Below are 7,169 nucleotides of genomic sequence, written 5' to 3' on the forward strand. Positions count from 1 at the left end.
ACATGTCTCATAGCCCAGGCATGCAAAGCAATTCCTGGAAGTCCAGTCATGGCCCTCGCGCAACGATCTGACTCCATCGCGCAATAGTCAGCCTGTTTCCAGCAATTGCCCTTGCATGGGCAACTAGGTCTAAAGGCCTCTATTTTGGTACCCCCACTGTTTTGGGGTTGTATTTTATTCCTGTTATCCCCGTTTATAATAATTATTTACTTTCAGTACATATAAACTGCTAGGTTTGGATCCTGGGTGTGCACTGGTCCTTCCAGAGCACAAAAAGAGATAAAATTGAACTTGTTGGAGGGATATAACCATCGCGCGATGGTATGAGTTGGTCGCGCGACGGTTGACTTGCATGCTGACAGGGCCATGCATGCAAGTTGGTCCCTGCCTGTATCACATTCATATCAACACACTGTTTTGATGCCCGGTAACAGTGTTGGATTTTATTTCGTTTATTTTTCAAGCATGCCTTCCATCCATATTATTTTTTGATCACATGTTGCAAGGTGTTACAGTTTTGAATCGCCAATTAACTATTCCCCCACCCTAATTGGCTAAAAATTGGTTAATAAAAGAAGAATTGCAAACTTTTTCACAAAATGCTTAAGTAGAGACCGATCTCCGGATTGGGCGAGAGGGGTGCCTTATAACCCTTCCCCTCTCGTAACCTGGCTCCTGAACCCAAATATGGTTATGGCGGACTGGTTCTTTAACTTTTTCAAATCAAATAGCGCGACAGGTGCTTCAAAATACAGTTCCTTGGGTGTCGGACCTTCAAAACCCAAATGGCGACTCTGTATTTTGCGAGCGCTTGTCGTCCAACTAAGCGCTCCCTCGAACCGGCATTTTGAAAGGAACGAAATCCTTTTGAAAGGGCACGCTGCCCACAGTGGCGACTCTGCTGGGGATCGAACCATTATTAATCCATGCTTGAAAGTTTAATACACTTAGGAACAATCCTTTAAAAGTCTGTCAAAACGGTGAGCTTCGCACTGCCGAAGGTCGGAATGGTGTTTCAACAGGACCTCGTGTCCAGCCAATCCAATCTGGGACTTTTTCGATTGATCATTTGTGTATTTTCTTTTTAAAAATGGACTAAATAAAGTGAGCCAAATTTGAAAAGGCATTTTGCGATATTGTGATTCTTCTTTTCTTAAATCAATTTTTAGCATTCTTCACTTGTATCGATGTGGGATAAGCCTCGTTGGATCGTTTTGGCAATCCGGCATGGTTTACCGGAGCACAGGGACCCCGAATGACCAACAACCTCCGACGATGATGAGTCATTCTACCGTTTGATTGTTGCTCTGCGGTTACGCGGGCAATGGGAGGTATATCTTTGCTTTAGTCCAAGGAACCCGTTACAAGCCAAAACCAGCCTTTGCATATACAAAGCACTAGCACTTTTCAAACTAGGATAGGAACCCACAAGGTAAGATTTACTTGCATCTAACCCCCATATACTGTCTTTGTGTTACTGCTTTCCCTATCGCATGCACTGTACATACATACCGCTTGCGTAGGAGCATGTTTAGGGCGACTTCTAGGTTCTCAAGTCTTCGAGTCTGTCTTAAATATTAAGGACACTGCTTTGAATCCGATGAAGAATCATGCATCTCGATGGTGCATGTTATCAGTTTTCAAAGTCCTTAGCTCAGCGAAGTGTTGGGATATCAAACCTTTCTAAATCTTTGTCTAAATACCCAATCGAAGTTTCAAACAGAAAACAAGGAAACAACGGAGAAAATGCCATGATGCTTACACCACCTTGGTCATTGTGCGAAGCACGTACACCGTTTAGGCTATGGTGCTGTGCCACCTACGCCGCCCAAGTTAGGGTATCACGTCATCTACACCGAGTTGTTCCAAAGTTCAAAGTTGAAACGTTGAGAACGGAATAGTCAAAGGCTTAGGCTATTTTGACATCTCTTGATCTTCATCAATCTATTCAAAGGATACACTCTTGAAAGGATTTCCGAGAATTCTGGCAGTGTCCGAACATTTTTGAGACAAACTTCTCTTCTAGATCTAGAGTCTAGGACAACACTGGCGACGGTGATTGCGCTTTCGCTTTAGTCTTTTATTTAGATTAAAGTTATTGCAGGACCCCGATTAAGCCTTTTTTTACTTTACTGCAAGCAAAGTTCTGAATCATTGCACCACCACGGAGAGTATCGAAGCAGAAAGGCAAACCCACTTGGGAACGTCTGCATCAAAATCTGGTTCAAAGGCTAGTCAGGTTACAATCCCAGTCAGTCGCAACGGAAGACTCTCCGTGTTCTCTGTTGGCTACTCTTCAGTCAGGCTCGTCTTCAGTTCTCCAGGAAGTTAAACCCCCGACATCGCCAACCCCTTCATCTTCATCAACTTCCTCTGAAACACCGGTCATGGCAGATCAACCTCAACCGCTCACTATGGAAGCAATGTTCACAAGCCTTTAGAATAGCATCGCCACCATGCAACAGAGGGCTACTCAGACAGATGCCAATGTTACCCGTTTGAATGACCTCTTCAACACTCGTCTTCCACCAATAGCAGAAATGGAAAGCGAGGTCGATGAGGATGTTCATGCAGAACCTGTCTTTGTCTAAGACCGGAATCATGCTGGGCGGCTCATAGTTCAGCCCAATCCGAGAGAAGCTCGTCCAATAGCCACAAACCTTGACCCTGCTATTGTTAGGCCTACTCAAAAATCCTGATTTGGCTGCTCTTATGGCCAAAATCACCAAGCTGGAGGAATCTGTTTCTAAATCTAAGAGGATTAGTGCCGAGGAAATTGACTTGGACCGCCTCTGTTTGTATCTCAATGCCAAGCTTCTCGACAAGTTCAAAATACTAGACCTAGCCAAGTTTGATGGCAGTGGTGACCCTAAGACTCATCTATATAGTTATCACGCTGCTATGAAGCTCTTGTCAGTCGAGCCCGAAGCCATGACACAGTTGTTCCCTCAGACTCTCTCTGGTCCGGCTTTCATTGGTTCTTGTCACTCGACATTGCCAAGAGGAGGACTTGGGGGGATATAGCTGCTGCGTTTATTTCGCAGTACAGTTATAATTCCTTGCTGAAAGTGATGACTTGGGAGCTTGAATCTACCAAGATGGAAGCCAAAGAGTCCTTCGCGGACTTTGTCAAGAGGTGGAGGGCTAAGGCTGCCCTAATGACTGATCGTCCGAGTGAGAGGGATCAACTCCGCATCATTTCCCGCAATCTTCAACCAGATTATGCTAAGCATTTGGTTCTTGTTCAAGCATCGGCGAACTTTGAAACTTTCTTCGACTCCGGCTTGGCCAGCAACCCTCCAAAATCAAAACCTCGGGCATACTTTGGAAACACCAATGCACTATTTGGGGGTGGGACTTTCTCCAACGCAGCAACCAGTGGCACCAATGCCTCCTCCAACACTGCCAATCACATTGCCGATGTCAATCAAGTGCAAACTCCACAGAACAACCGGCCTCGTAATCAACCCCGCAGCTTCTCCGTATTTGAGGCTCCGTTGTCCTCTGTTATGGAAAAGTTAATCAAATCGGGACATCTGAAACCCCTTGATCCGACTCTACCCAAAAATCCTTCACTCAATTTCAAAGCCAATCTCTATTGCGCCTATCACCAAGGGGCTGGTCATCTTACAGATTCTTGCTTCCGCCTCCGTCATGCGATTCAGGATCTTATAGATGAAAGGACCCTTCAGGCTCCACCTCCTCCATCTCAAAAACCTAACATCCTTTCTAATTCCATGCCAAAGCACAATGCTGCTCCCCATATCAACCACATATCCTCCAGCTCCACTCAAATCGACCCTTGCTCCACCATATTCAACCCCACTGACCATATAATCCCAGTGAACCAACCTAAACCGGTCGTAACCATGCCTTTGGAGTCAGAAGCAGAACTCATGTACATTGGAGAACTTTCTCGTTCTAATCCAAGCCTTCAACTTCTCCAGACAGGCTTCGATCTCTTCAACGAAATCATGGGTGATCTCCATGATGACCTTATTCAGCCTGTACGACTTGGTCCTACCTCGACTCGTCGTGATCCTATCCCGATCATAACGGATCCTAGTTCTTCTCAAAATTTTGAAAGCCAGTTCAAGGCTGCACTACCGTCATACTTTGAGCGAGAGCCTGAGCTTAGCATGCAGGCCATGGGTTGGTCCATAGCCGACGGTGATGATTACGCCGCTCCTATAATCCAAGAATGGAACCAGCTCGAGCTAGAAGGCTTCCCGTTACACCCTGAGTATCTCCCGCTCCCTCAGCATGACCAGGCTTATGACGAAGAATGGCAGGTCGGACACAACCAGGCGATGCTCGATCCTTTGGATGGCATTTCCTTGTATATGTTATTCCAGCAACCCGAACCTTTGCTTCCCGAAGAGGAATATTATTGGGATCCCGAGCCCACTTGGCAATTTCTGTTGGATTTTGACACTAATCCTCTTCAAGGCTATACTTTACCAGATTACATGACTCACTTTGTGGAGGAAGATTTCGTTTAAGAAGAACCTCGTGTCGTGGGGGAATGTTTCCGCCCTTCTACCCTCAACAGGCTCAGCAGTTCGATATCTGATATCGAGCATGACCCCACTTTCTACATTGTTGATGAAGGATTGTCACGTCCTATAGTTCCTTCTCCAGCTAGGGAAGACTGCAGTATCATGGTGACGAACCTTATCCCTCTAGTCAATCTTTGGGATGTCGATGATATAGTTAATGTTCAAGTTGGGGCAGAAGTTTGGACAGTCAATCACTCTTTAGCCGATGGTGGACTTAGGGATGTTCCCTTCATCGCCAATGCAGAACATGTTGCAGAGGTTGCGGCAGTCAAAGATTTGGACTTTTGGGACACGCTTTTAGTGAAGGACTTGGCTGAAGATTTGGGTTTAGACTTGGAAGTTCTTACTATGGCAACAGCGGCCGACAAAGGGAAGCGCAAGCTAGGTGAAGTCCCTGTTGATCTCTGGGATATTGATCAAGACCCTCAGGTCGTGCCCTCTTTGGGAAGCGTTCACAACGTTATGAGGAGTGGACGGATTTTTCAGCTGGCTAATCTGCAGGCTGAAAGCTCGTCCAACCCTTCTAACCAAAGGAACGAGCCCTCTACCTTCCCAAGGTATGCACCACTCGAGGTACCTGCTGGCACTTTTGATGCGGACATGATTCAGAAACAACTTGAGCGGATTCCCGCTGCTATGTCAATCTGGGCACTGATTTGTTCTTCCCGTGAGCACCGACAGAAACTTTGCCACGCCCTTGCCCGTCTTGAGATTTCAGCTGATATCACTCCCGAGGCAATGATATCTCTCATCCTCCTACCTACCTCCAAGCACACCATGATCTTCACCGATAAGGACCTGCCAGTTGAAGGAGTCGACCACAACCGCCCCTTGCACATCACTGTCAAATGCCGAGGGCTCTGGGTTCCAACCGTCCTCATCGACAATGGTCCAGCGATCAATGTTTGCCCTTTGAGGGTGGCTTACCGTCTGGGTTTGACCAAAAAGGATTTTGCGCCTTCCAATCTGGCCGTTAAGGCATACGATAGTATTCATCGTGTGGTCGAAGGCACGCTGATGCTCAAGCTCGATGCTGAGGGCTTTGAAATGGATGTTGAATTTCATGTTGTTGACATCCCTGCCACTTTCAACCTTCTCCTTGGTAGGCCGTGGCTCCACAGATCTGATATCATGGTTGTGCCATCAACTCTCCACCAAAAGGTCATGCTGGGACTTCCTACTGGCACGTTAACAATTTGCGGGGACTCATGCATTCTCCCGCTCAAGGAGGATGGTACCTCGGTTTTGGGAATTATGCATGGCGATGAAGATGTGGATCTCGGAGTTTTCTCTTTCGATACATCTGGCTCTGTTTTGGCCATCAATGTGGATGTGGATTTTATCATAAGTAGGGATGGCATTCGAGGCAAATGGGGCGGATATTGGGTATTCCGTACCTGATACCGGAAAACCGAAGTACCACCCATATCCGCCCCGATAACCGAACGGGGAGGGAACTGGGTAACCATAACCGAACCAAACGGATATCGGGTAGTAACCGAACCGAACGGATAACCAAAATCAAGCAAAAATACTGATCCTTTTAATGAAGAAAAAAAACTAATCCTACCAAGTTTATAGTGAATAACACCTTTTAATCAAGCAAAAATAACCTTGTAAACGAATAATTGACCTTTTCTTGACAAAAAACAAAAGACTAATACACCCTTGATAGCCACCAGTGAACCATTTTATACCCCAACATTCTCAATAGATAATAGCTACCAACATTCACAACAAAACACCTACCACATGCTGCCAATCAGTCCACAAAACAACTACAAAGCAAAGTAAAACTAATACAAACTTCAGTCAGTCCAGTGATTCCAGTCACCAAATGCACACCAATCAGTCCAGCCAAAGTTGAAATAATACAAAGTTCAGTCACCACATCACAAATCTTGAAATAATACAAAGTTCCATTTGCAGAATTAAGAGATGGAAAAATAGAATCAATTTTGATTTCCATCTTGAAATGCCAACTTCCATTTGCTGAGTTCATATCTGTTAAATTGAAGGGCAAAAAAAGTGAATTAATATCAACAAAAAAAGTTCAATTAATATGAGCAATATGTAATGTTAAAACCACGAGAGACGTAAGAGAAATGCCAATTACCTCACGAGTCACGCACGAATCCCCCGTTTCTGCATCATCTAATATAGTGGCGTACCCTGATGTTGATTCACCTAACAAATATAAAGTAAAAAATTCATAAGTACTAGTTTTAGTTTACTAAAGTAGAAAAATGCAAGATACTAAATTCATTACCTTTCATTTCGGCAGCCCACAACCAACTTTGAGCACACATCAAGGCTTCCATCGTATCGGGATGAAGTCTACTACGATGTGGACTCACCAACCTACCACTCGTGCTAAATGCGGACTCAGAAGCAACCGTCGATACCAGAATAGCTAACAGATCCCTAGCCATGGCTTGCAAAATTGGATACTTGGGTTGATGTGATTTCCACCAATTCAAGACATCAAATCCCACGGATTTTGGCAAGACATCTTCCGACAAATAATGATCCAACTCCAATTTTGCAGTATGGATTGTCCTACTTCTCTTCGACTCCCTAAGCATGTAGACATCATACTTTGATAGTGAC

Source organism: Rhododendron vialii, chromosome 12a (genome assembly GCF_030253575.1).
Source record: "Rhododendron vialii isolate Sample 1 chromosome 12a, ASM3025357v1".
In the NCBI taxonomy this organism is placed as follows: domain Eukaryota; kingdom Viridiplantae; phylum Streptophyta; class Magnoliopsida; order Ericales; family Ericaceae; genus Rhododendron; species Rhododendron vialii.